Source organism: Peromyscus maniculatus, chromosome 20 (genome assembly GCF_049852395.1).
Source record: "Peromyscus maniculatus bairdii isolate BWxNUB_F1_BW_parent chromosome 20, HU_Pman_BW_mat_3.1, whole genome shotgun sequence".
Lineage (NCBI taxonomy): Eukaryota > Metazoa > Chordata > Mammalia > Rodentia > Cricetidae > Peromyscus > Peromyscus maniculatus.
This window is the reverse complement of record NC_134871.1, coordinates 27,312,323-27,332,500: the sequence shown is the minus strand read 5'-3', so window position 1 is coordinate 27,332,500 and position 20,178 is coordinate 27,312,323. Positions and strand designations below refer to the sequence as shown.

Sequence of the window (20,178 nt, the reverse complement as noted above, 5' to 3'; positions counted from 1 at the left end):
CCAGCTTTTAGACTTAGGACTCCTTTTCAGAGAGCAGAAGCTGGCTACCACTGCCACAGAGGGGTTTAGGTTATCACCTTTAGTTATCAGATACAAAGGGAGCTTTGGGTCTACAGACATAATTTGAGATGTTTTTGTATAATGTGCTCAGACTACATGAAATACGAGTCCTCTCTGTCAGTATACCATATTATAATTATCAGTGACATGATGTCAGCAGCTAACCACCAGTGGTAAGTTAGTCCACCATTATCTGAGAACTGCAATACTGAAAAATAAAATCCATGCTTCAGGTCTGTAATGGTTTGTTTTTTTTTCTGTGTATCGCAAATTACTTATTACTGCTTTTCCTTTCCCATTTCACTAATTAAGATTATATAATCACTATTTTCTAAAGTTCTCAGTGTTTTCTCTGTCCTGTTTCTATTAGTGTGTTTCAATCATTCCAATATAGATGATGGCAGGGGTGAGTAGAGAACAACAGTGACTTACTTTAAAGTGTTAGGTCTTTTCTTGCTTAGATAGGACCTTCCACAGTCTGTAACAGGAGTGGTGACGGCGAACCCCTTGTTCACCTGTGCAGAGGGAAGAAGTCATCTGGCATTTCTCCATTAAGTGAGAATGCCAGCTTTGATTTTCTTTCAGAGGTCCTTGTGGGACTGAGGGAAGTCCCTTTTCTTCTGAGTTTGTTGTGCCGTACCTTTCAGCTGACCTCCCTAGTGCATTTCTGCTTCCTGAAGGTTCTTTTTGCAATACTAGCCCTGGTTTGTGTTGAATCAAAAAAAAAAAAAAATGAGATAGCTTTGCTTAAATATACTTTTTTCCTTGTTGACATAGTGTTATCAGTGCGTTTCTCAGCATCCACTCTTCTTTTGTTCTCATTAGACTTTGTTCCTTTTAGAGAAGTCATCTTTCTGCCCTGTCAAACTGTAATCCAGTTTTTGAGGAATTGATCTATAACTCAATTTCATTTTCCTCTTCTTTAATTCTATATTTATTAGTTGGAAGCCCTAATTGAGAACAATGAGATAGGAAAGAACGTTGCTTGTGCAAGTCAGAAATGATCCCCCTTCTCAGCTGTTTTCCATGGCAAGTGAGGTGTGATGCTATGAATCGTGAGTCTGTTGCATACTTCAGTTATGCTACATTATAACCAGGAAGATGGGAAATCGGAGGAAAAGAGACATGGTAGGTAAGAAAGAGAGGAGGAATCTCAGAGAAGTGGTGTGATAAAGCTGATGCCATTTGCAATCTCAGAATTTATCTAGTGCTCTTTCTTTCCTCTTAAAAAACAAAAGTAAAACATGAACTCAAGTCTGGGCTGCTTCACTAGCTACACTGAATTCAGCTTTGGGCACAGCTTTGTTTGGAGTGCTGGAGACTGAACTTGGAACTTTACACATCATCTGAGTACCCTCAGCTGCCAGTGTAGTCTAAAGCCTCCTGTAGCCACGTAGTTTCCAGTTACTGTAACCCTAATCTCCAGTCTGTTTAGGATGTTATTCTTTTTCTTCTCGATCTTGCTAGTACTTTTATTGTGACATAAAGAATCTTGAAGGATACAGCTTGTCATAAAATGTAGGGTAAAAATCTTAACATGAAAACCATGTGAAATGATTGTGATACTATTTTTGGATACTAGTATTTGTAGCTTTGTTTTCCAGAATGATCATTGTTCCTCTCCTTTTACGTCTCTTCTCTTAGAGATATTCTTAGTCATACCATGAAGTTTCTAGGCTAAGTCAGACTTTCATATGCTCCAAATCTCACTTTTTCTTCTTTCAGATTTATTAGTCTTTTTTGTTAGTTTGATTTCTATTTTTTTGAGGCAGGGTTTCTCTGTGTAGCCCTGGCTGTACTGGAACTCACTCTGTAGACAGGCCAGCCTCAAAATCATAGTAATCTGACTGCCTCTGCCTCTTGAGTGCTGGAATAAAGGTGTGTGCTACCCAAGCCCAGCCCAGGATTTATTAGTCTTAATAAGTATCCTCTGTAAATTCTTTTTTTTTTTTAATTCAGTCAAGCAAAGGTCACACTTTCTATCTTTGTAGTATTATGGGTTATTATATCATGTCAGTCCAACAAATGTGTTTATTAAGTATTTTCAAAGGTCTTTCAGTCTGGCTGAGAAATACATAATAACATGTATTTTATTTGTGTGTGTGTGCGCGTGTGTGTGCATGCCACCAGTGAGATGCTATCTATAGAGGCCAGAGAAGGGAGTTAGATTTCCTGGGGAGGCTGAATTGCCTAAATTGGGTGCTGGGAATTGAACTCAGATCATTGGGAAGAGCAGAGAGTGCTCTTAACTGGCGAGTTATCTCTCTATCCCTAACATGTATTTTTTTGATAGCCATCACTCTATTGTAGTAACTTTTTCCCTGTTCTGTAGTAAGATCTCACAAGCTAGTTCAGGCTGCCTTGAGCTTATAGTCCTCTTGCTCCATATCATAGCCTTGGGATTAAAGGTTTGTCCCATCTTGCCTGGCTTTGTCAAAGTAACTTTGTGCTATGATTCTTTTCAATTTAGTTTGCTATGATAGATGATATTGTTATATGAATCATAAGCTATTCCTATTAGCTATCATTACTTGCTCTCAATACTTAGATTTAGTTGCATCTTTGTGTGGTTTGGGTATCAGGGTAACTGTAGCCTCATAAAAAGAATTTGATAATATTCCTTCTGTTTCTATAGTGTGGAACAATTTGAAGAGTATTGGTATTAGCTCTTCTTTGAAAATCTGGTAGAATTCTGTGCTGAAACTTGTATTTGGGGCATAAATATTCAGAATTGAGAACTCATCTTGTCCGATTTTTCCTGTGATCAATATGTAGTGTCCTTCCTGATCTCTTTCAATTGATTTTAGTTTGAAGTCTATTTTATTAGATATTAGGATTGCTATACCAGCTTGCTTCTTCAATCCATTTGATTGGAAAGTCTTCCCAGCCTTTTATTCTTAGGTGGTGTCTGTCTTTGATGTTGAGGTGTGTTTCTTGTATGCAGCAAATGGATGGATTTTGTTTTCGTATCCATTCTCTTAGCCTGTGTCTTTTTATAGGTGAATTGAGACCATTGATATTGATGGATATTAATGACCAGTTATTGTTAATTCCTGTTATTTTTTGGTGATAGTGTTGTATGTTTCCCTTTGGTATTTGTTGGTATGTGACTATCTATTGCCTGTGTTTTCATGGGTGCATCTAACTTCCTTAGGTTGGATTTTTCCTTCAAGGGCTTTCTGTAGGGCTGGATTTGTGGAGAGATATTGTTTAAATCTGGTTTTATCGTGGAATATTTTGTTTACTCTGTCTATGTTGATTGAGAGTTTTGCTGGGTATAATAGTCTGGGTTGGCATCCATGGTCTCTTAGTATCTGCATAACGCCTGTCCAGGACCTTTTGGCTTTTAGAGTCTCCATTGAGAAGTCAGGTGTTATTCTTATGGGTCTGCCTTTATGTGTTACTTGGTCTTTTTCCTTTGCGGCTCTTAATATTTTTTCTTTGTTCTGTGTGTTTAGTGTTTTGATTATTATGTGGCGAGGGGACTTTTTTTTGGATCCAGCCTATTCGGTGTTCTGTAAGCTTCTTGTATCTTCATAGGTATTTCTTTCTTTAGGTTAGGAAAGTTTTCTTCTATGATTTTGTTGAATATATTTTCTGTGCCTTTGAGTTGCTGTTCTTCTCCTTCTTCTATCCCTATTATTCTCAGGTTTGGTCTTTCCATGGTGTCCAAAATTTCCTGGACATTTTGGGTCATGACTTTGTTGGCTTTAGTATTTTCTTTGAGTGACGAATCTATTTCTTCTATTGTATCTTCAGTGCCAGAATTCCGCTCTTCCATCCCTTGCATTCTGTTGGTTATGCTTGCATCTGTAGTTCCTGTTCGTTTACTCAGATTTTCCACTTCCAGCATTACCTCAGTTTGTGTCTTCTTTATTGACTCCATTTCAGTTTTGAAATCTTGAACTGTTTGTTTCCCTCACTTGTTTAATTGCTTTCTCTAAGGGATTTACTGATTTCTTCCAATTTTTTGTTGGACTTTTTCTCGATTTCTTTAAGGGAATTTTTCATTTCCTTTTTAAAGATCTCTAATATCTTCTTAAAGTCATTTTTAAGGTTGATTTCTTCTGTGTCTTCTTTGTTGGGATGTTCAGGTCTTGGTGATGTAGGTTCTGATGGAGCCTTATTGTATTTTTGCACTGGTGTCTACCCATCTCTTTCTCCACTTGGTGCAAGCGGTGTCTGTGTCTGAGGGAGCCTCTCCTGGTCTGATTGATACTTTGGTCCTGTGGGAGCTCTTGGTCTAATTGGGGCTCTTGGTCTAATAGGTGCTGATGTACTCTTTGTCTCAGGGAGCAGCTCTTAGTCCAATTGGTGCTGGTGGGCTCTGTCTCAGGGAGTAGCTGCATTCTTGGAGGGTGGGTGGGTTTGGGAGGGGTGGGGCTTGTGAGTTACAGGGTCTGGTGTGGGATGGTGGTAGTCCAACCTGCCTGCAGGAGGTCTGCTGACCGGCCTGAAACTGGGATTGTAATGGGTGATGGTGTGGGGGCACAGGGTTGTTCCCCTGGGCCCAAAGCCTAGGGGCTGGGGTGTTGCGCTATGAGTATAAAAACTCAACCTCTTAGTCCATTCGGGTGCTGGTGGGCTCTGTCTCAGGGAACAATTGCAGTCTTGGAGGGTGGGTGGGGCTTGTGGGTTACAGGGTCTGGTGGGGGGTGATGGCAGTCTGACCTGTCTGCAGGAGGTCTGCCTGTTGGCCTGAGACTCGACTGCAGTGGGTAGTGGGTGGTGGTGTGGGGGCACAGGGTTGTGCCCCTGGGCCCCACCTAGACAAAGACTCACCTCTTAGTCCAAATGGTGCTGGCAGGTTCTGTCTTAGGGAACAGTTCTATTTGATACTTATTTAAAACACTAGTTCTTATTAAGATTTTTATGAAAAAGTTACCATACTCATTCATGTGTTTACCATGTAACTCATAAAAATTGACTTAATCTGAGGCTCAAGAACTCCTGGGCTTCAAGAAATTGTCACTATTAATTTATTTTCATTCTTCAGAAAATTATTATATTTTGAGAGGCGTGTGTGTATGTGTGTTTGTATAGGTGCAGGTGCCCTTGGAGGGCATAGGCATTGGATCACCTGGACCTGGAGTTACGGGCAGTTGTGAGCTGCCCTGTGTAGGTTTGTACATGAACTCAGACCATCTGCAAAAGCAGTGTGTACTCTTAACCATGGGTCCATCTCTCCAGCCCCTGCTTTTTATTCTTTGAATCACTATTTTAAAAAAAATGGTTTACCCCAAATACATGGGTTGATAATGGCATCTGACACTTCTGGCCTTACTTCAAAGACCTATGCTCATGATCAATCAATCATAAATTATTGACACATTCATCTTGTAAATACGTTCACAACATTCATTTTTCTCCAACTTTTTACATTTTCTCATTGTCCTAAGGAAACTCCACCATAAAATTCCCCTTCATTTTTTTGTTTTTGTCTGCCATATAGCAAGGGAACTTTGGAAATGTAGATGTAATGAAGCTACCCCTATTAATTCAGGGGACTCAGATAGAAGTCTAGTCTGTCCTGCTGGCTCCTGAAGAGAGGTGCTTCTCCTCGCCATGGGTTTGTCCCTTACCTTCTTTTGATTCTGTATTCTATTTCTCTTTTTAAAATTTATCAGTTTAACCTTCAGAGCCCAATTCCAGTGTTAGTTCCTTAAAGGAGCCTTCTTTAAATTTAAAATACTTTCCATGACTGTAGTCACTATGCCTTACTTGTTCCTCAGTTGCTAGTATTTCCTCAGCAAGTGGTATTTACTTTGGATAATGTCTAGAGATTGTGTATGTGTTTCAGAGTGTCAATAGTTAACTAATTCTACTAATTTTAAAAGAGTATGTCTTTTTTCCCCTGCTCTTCCACCTGTGATACCATTTGTGGAATAAAAAATATGAAGTTAAATATCTGTATGTGTAGTAAATGAGCAAAGTTACCAGCTAAAGTTAAGTTAGGAAATTTAAGTTACTAAACATGGCAAATTGTTAAAGTAGATTTGCGATATGCTTTCATTGTCTTCAGTCCTCAAGACCATCGTCCCTACTCCTGGAATTTCACTAACAGGACTCACAGGTTGACAGTATTCCTTGATGAGAGTTTCTCTAGCATTATAGTGAGGTCATGAAGGGAAAGACATGAGCAGACTGAGGAGACATGCTCCCTCTGCTCACTGCCTCCTTCTGGAGGGTGTATTTCAGTTTTCTTCCTTTTACCAGCCACAAAAATGCAACAAATTCTGTGATATTTCTGCCTAGGATATTTCCTTCAATATCCAAGGTTTTTATTGGGTGCTTTTCATATAAGCAACCTCTGCTTTGCAAGTACCAAAATCCCAGGCTCCAAGAAGAAAAGCAGTTGTTCAATATAAACTATATTTTTATTGGTATAAAATTGAGGCACAATCAATTAGTCTTATCTGTCAGAGAATGGGGTAAATGAAGTTCCTGCATGCTGCCATCCACTCTTTTTTGTTTCTACATTTTATGCATCCAACAGTAATGTTTTAGATGTATCTGGGTTAATAAAATGTTAATTATTTTGCCTATCTTTATTTAATACCATGAATGTGTTACAACTTTTAAATTATGTAGGTGACTGCCATACAGTTTTATTACATAGTACTGGCTTAGAAAGTGAGGTGATGATGTTCTACATATTGTTAAAGTTGAAGAGTTTAAACTTTAGGCTATTGCTAAGAAGAAAGTGTGGTTGTATTTGTTACTTTTTATCAGTAACAAAAATACCTGACAGACCCAACTTAATGGAGGGGTGAACTTGGTTCAGGGGTTTAGAGGTATTTCAGAAGTTCATTACTTCTGGGCAAGGCCCAGTGTTCGGAGCCACTTTGTCTGTGACCCTGGGAACATGGGCTAGGGGCTTTTCACTTAGTGGCAGACTTGGGAAGCAGAGTCAGGTTGGAAGAAGGAGCTGGTATGACTTTTAAAGGTTTGCCCCTAACTACCTACTTTAACCAGCTTCTAACATAGTCCCCTAAATGACAGCCATCTTAGGAATAGGTGTTTAAAACATAAGGCTGTTGGAGACTTTAGATTCAAACTGTAACAATGACTGAAGGTGACACATTCGCTTCTCTTTCTTCTTCACTGTCTTGCAACTAACTTTGTGGCAAAATTAGTTTGCTGGCCCATCTGGCCTACTCTTTTGACAATCCTCAAACTAACAGTGTATCTTGGCATTTAAAACTGCCAAAGGGTTTCAAAAACATACAACAACAACAACAACAACAACAACAACAACAACAACAACAACAATTTTGCAGAGATCATATGCAGTCTAAAATATTTATTGTTCGGCTCATGGTAGAAAAGGTTTACTGACTCATAGTTCATCTCCACTGCTTTTTCCCTGTAATAACCCTAGGGGTGACCAAAAGAACATTGCCCCTTTGTAATGAAAGTTGTGTTTATTAGTAGTCTATTTCATTATTGAGTAATGTGGATTACAACTATTTGAGTGGTTGACAATATTAGGTGCCTGTGGATTGATAAGGTGTTTCGAGCATCATTCCAGTATTTCTGTTGAGCTGTAGTGTGTTCTTTGGCATAAAAGGTACACTGCTGGCATCTATTGTGTAGCCTCAAGTTAAAGAAAGTCACAGCTTAATTTTGATGTCTCCAGTGGTATAGCATCAACTGGCTGATGAGTAGATGGTGAGTGGTATGTAGGCTTGATGTTAGTTTTCTGAGAGCAGTTTGACAGGGATGGGTGACATGTGAGCATGGCTGTTTTCACAACATAAATTTTTTCATGTTAATAGTTAGTCTACCAAGGGTGGCACCTTTTGCATCAGATACATATTTCTTTTCTCTTTGCATCATTTATGATGCTTTATTGCCATGTCTAAATGGAGATGGTTCCAGACAGCAGTACTGTCCTTCTGCTTGACCAACAACTTGGTTCTTACTGGTTAGCTCTTGTGCCATCAGCATGGGTAATATGGATGTTTGATCACGTGTTTTTGTCTTTTTCTTTATAGTTTGTGGCACTTGATCTTTAGTTTATGTGCCTGTTGCTTCCTATAGAAACAGGCCCCTGGAAACATCTTTAAGGCTAACCACTTATGACAAGACCCATCAAGAACAGTGTTAGCCAGAATGAAATTGGCCTTGATGTCTGTACATTGCATGTGGGAGCTGTAGTTGATCAACTGTAGTACAATGATGGACATCATTAGCTTTCAGTTCTGTGTCATTATCAGTGAATTGACTTTGGTTTTTTGGAAACTTGCATGTATGACAGGCTTCTAATGGAGCGTACTGTTTTACTTCAAGTGGTGGTGCAATAGGGGTTAAGTTTCTCTGCTAGGTTTAGCCAAATGTGCTTGAGGCAACTGTAGCAGAATGCCAGAGACTGGGTAATTTATAGTGAACAAGATATTGATTGGCTCATGGTCTTGAAAGGATACATTTGCTAGAATATATAAATATCTATTGCCTTCCATTGTCCAGTTACCCACTGTTTTTCACTCTGTGTGGTATTTATGTCCTTTACTTATTCTGATTTCTCAAAATAAGATTAGTTCTTACTGGGAAAATCATAAGAGTGAGTTGCAGACCTCGGATGTGACTGAACGAGATACCACAAAATACTTTGACCCATGAAACATTGCTGTAGTTGGCTTATGACTACTTTGCCTGCTTACTAATTCTTTTCTTTTTTTTCTTTTCTCTTTTTTGAAAGTCATAGACAGTTTACTGCTCTGTAATAACATAAAGGGGGAAAAAGACCCACCCTTCGGTAGCAGATAATAAGCAAGAGTCTTCTCCATTTGAGAAAGTTGTTCAGTTGCTGTGTATTTCCATTATTTTTCCAGGGCAAAACATATTGGAGAGATACAGAAACTCCAAGCTTGAAGCCAGGTTATTCTTATATTCTATAACTATGTCATTTGCAGTACTGTTGTTGCCATAGAAACTGGCTGTGCCCCAAATGGGGTGCTGTTTTGTTACCACAAATCTTTATTCCAGTCTTCATCACAAGGAAGGCACTGCTATGTGCTTTCAACCAGAGTCTCTTGTCCAGGGTTCTTGGTTTGGTTGACCACATCCTACTCAGTACAGCTCTCATCATCCCAGTTCTCATCATGTTGGGTTACAGCCTGAGGAACCTGCCAGTCATTGAATGATAAGTAGCCAATTTGTTTGCAATGTTAGGAAAATTCTTTCTGCACTTGATAAATGACAAGGAAACCTGCAGGCCATAATGTGGTGATTTTGGTCATAGGAGCACAGGGTTCAGAGTCAGGATTAGCATCTTTGTCCTTGCTGTTGACAGAGGAGTTGGTTCAAGTGCTGGCTAGTTTCTTGTTGCCTAGTAAGGTCTTCTGCAACCTCCTGCCCACCTCTGCCTCTACTAGAGTTCACTGCTTATGGTATCTCGGGATGCTGCTTCAATTCTCAAAATTTATTGTTTCTTTAGTGGAAAATGTGGATATAAACATTTTTTGTGTGATTTATCATTATGTAATTACATTAATAGCAATAGCAAAATCTATTGGCTTGTTTTATAATTTATGAAAGATGAGTTTTTTTTAACTATATAAAGGAAAATAAGTTAAAACTGGAAGGGATTTAGATTATATAAAGAACAACCAATGGTATTTGTAAAAAGGAGGATGGAACCTCCTAACAGTTACTTACTAACTTCATTGTACTGTTTGCTTTCTAACATCCTTTCCCCACAGAAGCCTGTGTATTTTTCTTATAATACCTACCCTTGTATATACCGTAAGTTGCCATCTAGTTCCTTAAATGTTTCCAGTTTCATTTTAATGGGCTATGGAGACATTTTGTTTTATTCTATTACAGTCAAATAGCTTTTAGCATCTACTGCAAACATTGGTCTTAATGCAGCTATTAACCTTTTGTTATTAATATATGAGTCATTCTAGATAATTTTTATTAGTATAAGGGAACTTTACAACTAAAAAAAATTTTTTTTACTGTATATTAGAAAAAATATATCCCGCATGATTTTAAATATTACCTAAAATATCTTTTGAGTAAAATCTTGGTTATATAACATTGCTTTGTGAAAATTATAGACACTGTTACAGAAAATGTTAATAATGACTTCAGTTACTAAGCATTTGCTATGTGCAGGCACTCTTGAGTGCTTGATATCTGTGTTGCACCCTATGGTGTCATATCAATTTTAGAGGAAGGTACCAAACTCCTCACGTACAGCTAAGACCCTAGGTCACAGGAAGGTTCTGAATCAGGAACACCACACTGTGCGTGGTGACTGTGCCTGCTCTCTTAGCACTGCGTCACTGTCACCTGCTAAGTAAAGGACAGTGCAGCTGCTACGTGGATGACATAGTCATAGGTTGCTACAGATTAAGTGAAGTTTATAAACGTCTCTATATCACAGCACCTTTCTATTTTATAATGTGCACGTGTGGAGTTGAGTAACAATGCATTTAGAAATCCAACAGTAATTTTAACATTAAATGAAGCATTATCACTTCATTGTATTTTGGACACAAAGAATGCTTCCTTTTTAGAAGTCATGGTATAGTTAGCTATCGTGATGGTTTGTACCACTCTTGCACCTGTTTCTTTTAAAAAGGAACGTCACAGTTTATAAGTGCTAAGAGTCAGTTTTTTTTTTAGGTCACTCACAACTGTGTTATAAAGTACTTGACATTTTAGTTTTAGGATTTAACCTCCTAACAAACATCACGTGACATTAGCAGCATGGTGCAATGAGAGCTCTCATAGGAATATTTGGAATGGAAAGGACGACTTTGGGTCTGTGAGGTTGTGTGGGCTTGAACGTGATTTTTATTTGATATATGAGCTGTGACATAACTCTTGCCTGACTGAGATGTGCTTGTAAGTGTGACACTATGCAGATGTTTTTTTTCTGAAACAAAGCCAAAAACAAATCTTGAATGTGTTCGTTTACTGGGAAAATAATACTTCATAGAAACATATGGAAACATTTTTACATTTTTATTTCATTAAATCAGCCTTTTACTTTCTAAGTATTTTTATGATTGTTCTAGTTAATATGTCATTTACCTCATATTTTCCGAGTTTGGTGAGACACGGGAAGTCTTACACAGGAAGTACTGAGATGTTGGGAAGCAACCAGCTTACATTTAGGAACTCGTGTGTTAGAACTAGAGTAGATGTTTATGAAAAGTTACCATACATTCTTTAGTTATTAATAATAAGAGTGGCTATAGTTAATTCTTTAACTCTCCGGTGGGTCTCATGAGGCTTTGTTTAGAGTGGTTATTTTCTTTTTACTCAAATTATAAAATCACAGAACATTAAAAGGAACTCATGAGGAAAAAACAAGAGAAGAACATGACTGTTTTTAATTTTTCTTTCTTTCAATCTCCTGCCTTTATATAGAAATTTTATGTGGTTTTTATTTGCTATGTATATATCATTTTATGTTATGCTTTTCATAGTATTTTAAAATTTCTCTTTTGGTGGGCACATACCACTCCCATTGGCTTTCTCACTGCTGACAGGCATACAGAGACATTTTCCTCAGATTCTTAAGTCTTTTTCTAGCTCTCATTGTGTTTTCCTCTTCTGTCATGGAGAAATGGTGAATGTGGTGTATATTGTCTTTTCACTGAGCTTTTATATTGAGTAATTTGTGGTTTTCTTTTCCGTTAGTTTCATCTGTAGCATATGTAGAACTTTTATTGATTTGTATCCTTTCCTGTGTTTGTGTCCTTGATTGAGGAGGGAGCGCTTGAGCAGTTTGCACTGAACCTTCATGTGCCACCAATGTTCTTGACTGGTGGACTGAATTGTGTATCTTGGAACCCTTTCTAGAAAACAATTCTGGTAAAATCATTCAGATGAGACAAGGCATATAGAATTCACTGTTCAGTGTGAAACACCTTGTTCTCTAATTGTAGCTAATGTCATTATTATTTATCCATTTGTTTCACAAAACTTGATTCTGAGACTTTATTCAGCCTTTTCACAGCTTTGTCTTGCATTATTTCTTCTTCTTTAATCGTCCTGGCTCTGGACCGATGCTTGTGTTCGAGACCTTTCCTTTCTAACTGGGACTGCTGCACTGTATCTGAGTAGACTTGGTGACAATGCTGCAGAGGCATTCTGCTTGTATCCTTCTACCTGCAAGATAAAATTGGAATTCTCGCTCAGTGTCTGTCTGTAATCATTTCATGACCTTCTCTCAGCCTTGGAAACTTTCTTCCATGAGCCCCATTCTTTAGCTGTTTGAATAACTGGGAAATGACAGTTTTTTTGTGATCTTTGGGCATCGTTTTTTTAAGTAGTAATTCTTAATATCAGTCTTACTCAGAGTATAGCAAGAGGGGTCTCACAAACCAAGATGGTTGGTGCTGGTGACATTTCCTGTTTAACCATTTGCCATCCTTAAATAACATTCTTTGCCCAAGTGTTTATACTTTTTGTAATTAGTTATGCATGTGGATAGTGCTGTGCCCTAGGCTCTGTGTAAGACATCAGCAAAATGTGTAGTTCAGCTTTCTTCCTTGTCATTGTCTCCTTGATTAATTTCAAAGCAGGTTTCCCAAGAGCTTTGAATAATAATATCTATAATAAAACTTGTGCATCTAGTTTGAGCTGCTTTTTAAATATGAAGACAAAATGGGGGTATCTTCAACTTAATAGTGCCATAAAGTTAAATGATTATATATATATTGTTTGGCAGTGGTTTCCTTACTTGTAAAATTGCCCTTTTCCATATTAATTTTGAATTTCAATTTCTGATTCTTTACAGTAAAGGACTATTTTTTAAAGTTAGGCTCTGATTTTAATAATGAGTAGTAAAAATTAGTTGTTTTGTTAAAAAATATGATCAATAGATTGCTGAATAGAGTTTAAGTTGTCTTTTTTGGTGACAAGTTGAACTAATACACTCTAGTATTTTTATATAAAAGTTTGTTCTGGTATATTTCATCTTTCAGTACTCATACAACTAAGTGATTATAGAGTTTCTTTGTACATGATGTCCACATAAGAACTCTTTGTACTTTGGGCGGTCCTGTTACAGGGTTCCTTGCTAGAGTGAGTAAATACATTACCTCAGCCCTTCCCCAGCCTTCCATTGCCACTGATGACCCAGTGCTTAAGTTGTAACTCTATGCTGCCGACTGGGACTCAGGGGACTTATTTCATTTTATTTTTTGATGCCTTGCTGTAGGCAATTTTAAAGGTGTGGAACCAAGCCATTCTCTCCCTTGGCCTCATTTCCACGTTTATTTCCTGTGGGACAGCTAACCTTCCTTTAAAATAGTTGGATTTTAAAATTGTTCACCTAGTCAGTGATTACTGTGTGTAGTAGTTAGACTACTGGCTCAGTTTTAGCTCACTGATTTTTTTTTTTAAAGTATGGCTTAACTCTTAGTGTTAAACAATTCTCAGACTTGAAATTTTATAATTTATCACGTGCTTTTCTGTTATATACTTTATTCTCTCAGGGTGAATATTTTTCACGGATTACTTCTATTTTATGCTTATATACTAAGACTTTTTGGCTTGATTTTTGTACCAGGAGTGTGTAATTGAGAACTGACAGGTTATATGAAGTTGAAAAGAAATTTAATGAGTTGTAAAAGCCAGTGCTTCATTTTTCCTTGGTAACTAATATGTTATTTGTGAGGAAGTGTCCTAAAAGGTTCCAAATGAATAAGCCTCCAAATTGCCTAGTAGTTTTCAATTTTAACACTAATAACTACTTCTTTTAAACAAGTTGAATTTTACTCCCTAAGAAGGATAAAGTTATTTTTAGAGTGTGTGAATGTTTGGGGCTTAAATATGTTAATCTCAGTTGTTCAACCTTACAGATAAAATATATCCATGTAAAAACTATATGTTTACAATAAGAAGTATGCTCTTAGTTTAGTTTGTTTCCTTTTTAAAAAAATTATAGAGTTTTTTCTTTATTTTTCATCCTTCTGAGATACTGTAGCCCAGGGTGGCATCAGACTTAGGAGCAGCACTCCTATTTCAGGCTCTGAAGGGCTGGTACTATGATTGTGAAAGGTTATGCCCAGGTGAATATTTTATTTTGATCTGCTGTATTGTAAGGCATTGGACTTATCACTGTGAAAAAGGCATAGGTTGTCTGAGTTTCATCTTTAACAGGGAAACTGCCATCATAGGCATTGAACACCGGGTTGAGTCCTGCTGCAGGTGCACATGGAGCCCAGAGAAGAGCAAAAGCTTGGCTGAATTTGGTGATTCACAGAAGAGTTGACATTCTGTAGTGTGCTTGCTCTCGCTCTCTCTGTCTCTCTCTGTCTCTCTCTCTGTCTCTCTGTCTCTCTGTCTCTCTCTCTCTCTCTCTCTCTCTCTCTCTCTCTCTCTCACACACACACACACACACACACACACACACACACACACACACAAAGGAGTGATGGAGTGGGGTGTGAGTGAGGCTAAGTTCTTTTCATCAAGATACTTGATGTAAGTGAATGGTATGCTCTGTAAAGAATTAGCATTTTATTTATAGATATAAGGAGCGTGTTTTGAAACTGTCTAAATTCCTAGAAAACAGACATTGAGATGGGAAGCAATACTTTGGGGAAGAAAAGGCAGGGTACAGTTGTAGACAGAAGAGTAGTCATGTTTTGAAACCGACTTGACAGGAGTCTCTGCTAGCTCAGTAGGGAGCTCTAAAGAGAAGACTGTGGAGGAGATGACATGGGTGGAGCTGTCCGGTCACTTCTGTCAGCATCACCAGACGCTGCTTGTGGGTTTCCCCAACGGTAGTACGCCTTTGTCAAGCAGTCCGAGAGAAACTATAGAACTGGAGGCTCCGGGACAGTTAGTTTGCTGCAATTAGGGTGTTCTTGTTGAAAGGTGATTGGAGGGTCATATCTGTGTGTGTGCCACAGGAATGAGGGTGTGCTGTATCTGAGTATGAAATTAATCAGTAACACATTTGTTCATTGAGTCCATACATGTTATTTGACACTTATTCTGTGCTAGGAATAGTGCTGGGCACAGATGATGCGAACAAAATAGGTTTCTCCCCATTTTCCTAGAGTGTGAGGACATGGGGAAGAATATTTCAAGCTGATGAGAAATGGGTTACAAAGGACACATTATGATCAAGATGTAATAGAAAGGAGGCAGTTTTGCCTAGAGAGTTTTGAGAGAAAAAAGTGTATGTGCATGTTTGCGTATAGTCAAATGAAGATAGAGATTTTAATAGTAAGTAATTGTTTTCTAGAGCCCTCGAAAACACAATGAGAATTTTATAATTTCAATAGCAGTGGAAGTCAGTTTTAATCAAGAAGTCATTACAGTTTTATTTATGGAGTAAAATATTAACTGTTGCCCACTAGTTTCTGTTTTGAACAGTCATGGTACAAATGTATCTTGACTTCTGGCTTATCATGTTATGGGGAGTCCACCAGAGAAGACCTTTATTGTGAATTGAAACTCTTTATTCCACCTGGCAGCGACTATGCTCAGGTATTCAGGACCCAGAGTGTATCCCACAGTGTTTAGAACAAGGGGCTCTTAAAGGCAAAACTCACATCCTGTTATCCTGCTGGGCAGCTGCAGGGGGAGGGTTTGTGCAAGCAGTTTAACAGAAGCCAAGATCAAGTTAACTGGCTCATCTTGACCGGCTGCCATGTTTGCCTAGCATTTGTGTGGGTGGTGGGGAATCTCTGAACTACATCCTCACACTTAAATGGCAAGAGTTTTAACCACTGGGCCATCTCCCTAGCCTCAGATAACTCTGCTTTTGGCTGGAAACAGCCAGCCTCCTTACAGAAGTCTTAAGGGCATGTTTTCCTTCCTGTTAGCCGTTCTCTTCTCTCCCGGACAAAGCACTCTTCCCACCAAGCTGTTCCCACCTGTGGCTAACTTAGCCTTTCCTGAGGTTGCTGGCTCCTCTTTTTCTGTTGCTTGCAGCACTCTAGGCCAGTCTATCTTCCCATCTTTTTCTGGTTTGCCTAAAAAATTTTTTTTCATATCATTTCTTTGGGTGACCTATAAGGGCCCCTTTTATTATAATTTTTAGCATCTTGCACTACTGTTTTAACACATAGTATTTATCATATTTCATTGAAATATTTTATTTAGTTATCAATCTCTAAATTAATGTAAGACAGCCATAGTAAAAATAACCGTGTATATAGATAATAAGCAGAAAATGAATATGTTTTGAAAGAATAGCTTCCAGCTCTAGTATTTCCTAGTTTTTAAATTCAGGGACCGTATTAAGTGCTGTGTTACCTTTTTGCTCATCTTGGTGGGGATGGGAGACAACAAGTGGCGATGAGCCATGGTTAGGTAAGGATGTTGCTCAGTTCAGTTGTGAAGAATGAGTTAATTTGGATCAGTAACAGGTAAAAATAGCTCACGTTGTAGGAAATCTTGCTCTTATGTATTTTGTCACTGTTTTGGTGGAATAAAAAAAGTTGAAGGATGTTAGACTGCAATGAAATCTATATTACAAAAATAAAAATTTTGTAAGCTATTTACTTCATATGAAAACTAAAAAAATCCAGCATTTTCAAATGTTCTGTTTTCACACTGACAGTTATTGGCCAGTTTGTCTTACTTCACAAGCAAAAAGATCTGACAGTTGTTCCTAAGTGTTCAGAGACTGACTGGTGTTGAGAAGAAGTAGCACTGTATGCTAAGCATGACATGTCACATGGTGACGCTTTGCTGCTCTATAATTGATAGAGTCATGCCCTTGTTAACCGCCCCCCCTCTCACTGCAGATCACTTTACTCTGTTCATGTCTTTTTGTTTTCTGACCCATTGGAATTAACTTGAGTGATCTCTGTGACCATTGAGTTATCTAATGCAGCCAGTGGGCTCAGCAGTGGGTACTTATTACTTTTGTAGATAATGATTTGCCCTTTCCCAGAATCGCTCAGTAACCCTTAGTTCAGAAGGGAGGGGTAGGCTCTGTGAGCAGGTCCCTCCCTCCCTCATCATTCACTGGGTGTTAATAGAGCTGGTTTTGTAAGGGCCAATGCAGGAGACCATAGCTCTTTAAGTTTGTTATTGCCGTGGCTATGTCATGCTCAGAGGACAGTATTTTGCTGCCCTTCTCCCCATTTGCAGGCTTTTATATTATATTCTTGCCATTCCTTTGTCTGGGATAGCCTAGCTTTAGAGATGGTCTTAAATGTCCTGCTTCTGGCTGAGCCACTCAGCCATGCCTTTTTCTCAGTACATTGAACAGCTCATAGACTCTGCATTTACCACCTGTTCACTATAAAGAGAAGCTTCTCCCATGAAGGCTGAGGACAGCATTGCCTATAGGTATCAACATAGATGTTGGGAAGGCAGTTCGACGCCATTGCCTGGGATTGCTAAGTGCTTTGTGTCCCAACTCTCCTGACTACTCAGTGGCAGGGCTGACACATTCTGTGTTCATCTGAAGTTCTTGAAACAACTATATGCATTCTGTCATGAATTTTGACTTCTCAGTTACATTGGATGGTCTGTTATTTGAATATATAAAATTTTAGGTATAAGTTGATGAACAGCAGTTAGATACTTTGTCTTCTTGGTCAACCGTGTTTGCAGAATGAGCTATGCCATTAAAGGTTCTTTTTATTTCAGTCCACAAAATCAGCACTGTTACTGTAAATGCCTGTGTGGCGCTGCAGCCTTGGTGGTTGTCTCTTAGTGATATGATGCAGTGTGCTTTCATGTCATTGCTGCCCCACCAGTGCTAACTGTTCTGAGAAGCATGCCTCTGTCTCTGCATTAAACTACCAGGTTTTTAATCCAGTGTGTGTGTGTGTGTGTGTGTGTGTGTGTGTGTGTGTGTGTGTGTGGTTACCTATATGTCATGGTGCACATGTGGAGGTCAGAGGACAACTGTAGGGATTAGTTTTCTCTTTCTACCAAATGGGACCTGGGGAGCAAACTCAGGCCCTTTGATTTGGTGGCAAGTGTCACCAAAAGACCTTGCCATCTTGGTAAAGACATGACGAGCAATCTCATTACTCCTTTAAAAACTCTTCAAATCACCTATTTTATTTATTCATTAATTTGTGTGTGTGTGTGTGTGTGTGTGTGTGTGTGTGTATGTGTGTGTGTGTGTGTGGAGAGAGAGAGAGAGAGAGAGAGAGAGAGAGAGAGAGAGAGAGAGAAAGAAATCCTATTTAAAGGACTTTGTGATATAATAGATTCCTCCATTTTATCTGATTCTGTGTTGCTTATAAGACAAAGTGTGTGTATTTACTTTGCTTTTTATCTTTAGAATGTGGAAGTTGAAATAAGTTCATATATGTATGATCTTTTAATGTGTGACACAGTATGTGGATATGTGAGGTTTTGTTTTTAAAGTTAATTTCCTTATGCCCCTCCCCCTCCATCTTTTTTTTTTGTGTGTGTGTGTGGATACAAACACATGTAGGTTGTTTTCAGTGTATATTGAAATGTACAGGAAATAGAAAATACTTATTTTTGTATACTTTCATAAAGAATATATTGAGTTTTGGGTCTTTTCAGAACCATTAACTTCTCTCCTGTCTTCTCGCCCCTCTCTCCCAGAGCCTTCCTACTTTTCTTCCTTTCCTTTTGACACACCAGGGTTGGTTATGGTTGCTTGCCAAGCACGAGTTAGGTACTGCTAACAGGAGGTCGGGCAGCTTCTCAGTGGGTTACCACCGAAGGGCATGACCTCCTCCCTGCATCCATGAACTACCCACAGTTCCTCAGGGAAGGGTGAGGCCCTGTGCTCCCCTCACACATACATGACGCAGTGGTGAGGTGTGTTGTGTAGGGCTGTTCAGTAACCACATCTGCATGAGCTCGGGAGTGTCATGGCCGTGCCTTGTCCGGAAGCCCTGGTGATAGCACTTCTTCCCAACCATGGAGGGAATGACACATGTCCCACTTTGGGCTGAGCACTCCAGTCACTTCAAAGGTTGCTGCTACAGTGATGTAGGTAGCACCCCACCCTTCCACCCCAAAGACTGTAAGGCAAGCTTCCTAGTATTTTTGTTCTTCTATGGCTCTCTCCTGAAATTAGAGTTTTCCTGCCTGGCCCACAGTCAGGACAAATCTCTCTCACCCGCCAGTCCCACAGCCGCTCAGACCCAACCAAGTAAACACAGAGACTTATATTGCTTACAAACTGTATGGCCGTGGCAGGCTCTTTGCTAACTGTTCTTATATCTTAAATTAACCCATTTCTATAAATCTATACCTTGCCATGTGGCTTGTGGCTTACCGGCGTCTTCACATGCGGCTTGTCATGGTGGCTGCTGGCAGTGTCTCTCACTTAACCTTCCACTTCCCAGAATTCTTCTCCTCCTTGTCCCGCCTATACTTCCTCCTGCCTGACTACTGGCCAGTCAGTGTTTTATTTACTAACCAATCAGAGCAACACATTTGCCATACAGAACATCCCACAGCACTCTCCCTGAACCTGGACTCTTCCTCTGATGTGCTTTTCACTAGTAGATTGTGGGGAAGGTGATGCTGTTTTCTTTCCAAGGCTGGGTTGTAAAAGGCATTGAGGTTTCTGCCTGGATCACTTGGATAGTGTACTCTGAGAACACCTAGATGTTCCGTCTATTATAACCAAGGTGTCAGATACACTGGTTCAGTTGAGATTTCATATGTTCCAGGCTTACCCACTGGCAGCCGCTTCATGGGAGAAGCAAGTAGTACACAAAAAATATTGGACTGTAACATTAAAACAAAAGATGATGTCCAAAGCCACCAGGTTTTTGGAGTAGTTATACAGGAATAAGTAACTGGCACAGATAACTTTAAGACTTGTTTTTAAGGGGGCTGGAGAGATGGCACAGCAGTTAGCAGCATCTGCTCCTCTTTCAGGGGATTTGAGTTCAATTTCCAACAACCATGTTGGGCACATCACAACCCCCTGCACCTCCAACTCCAGGAGATCTGACAACCTCTGTGGCCTTCTTTGTCGCTTACACACAGGTGGCACACAGACATATACACACCACATACATATACTTAGATATAAATAATAAAAATAAATCTTATGAATAATTTTATAAAATGTATTTTATTGTAGAAATTAAGAAACATGATATTCTTTTTATCCTCACCATTTGACACTTTTTGGAATGTGGTAGTTTGTGCCAAAGGACACCCATGTCTTGTGACAGA

General features: G+C 39.0%; 1 protein-coding gene across 8 annotated transcripts in view; it reads left to right on the top strand.

The window, feature by feature from the left end:
- Vps13b (vacuolar protein sorting 13 homolog B) overlaps positions 1 to 20,178 on the top strand; it is a 568,282-nt gene that overhangs the window by 105,502 nt on the left and 442,602 nt on the right. The window lies entirely within an intron of this gene.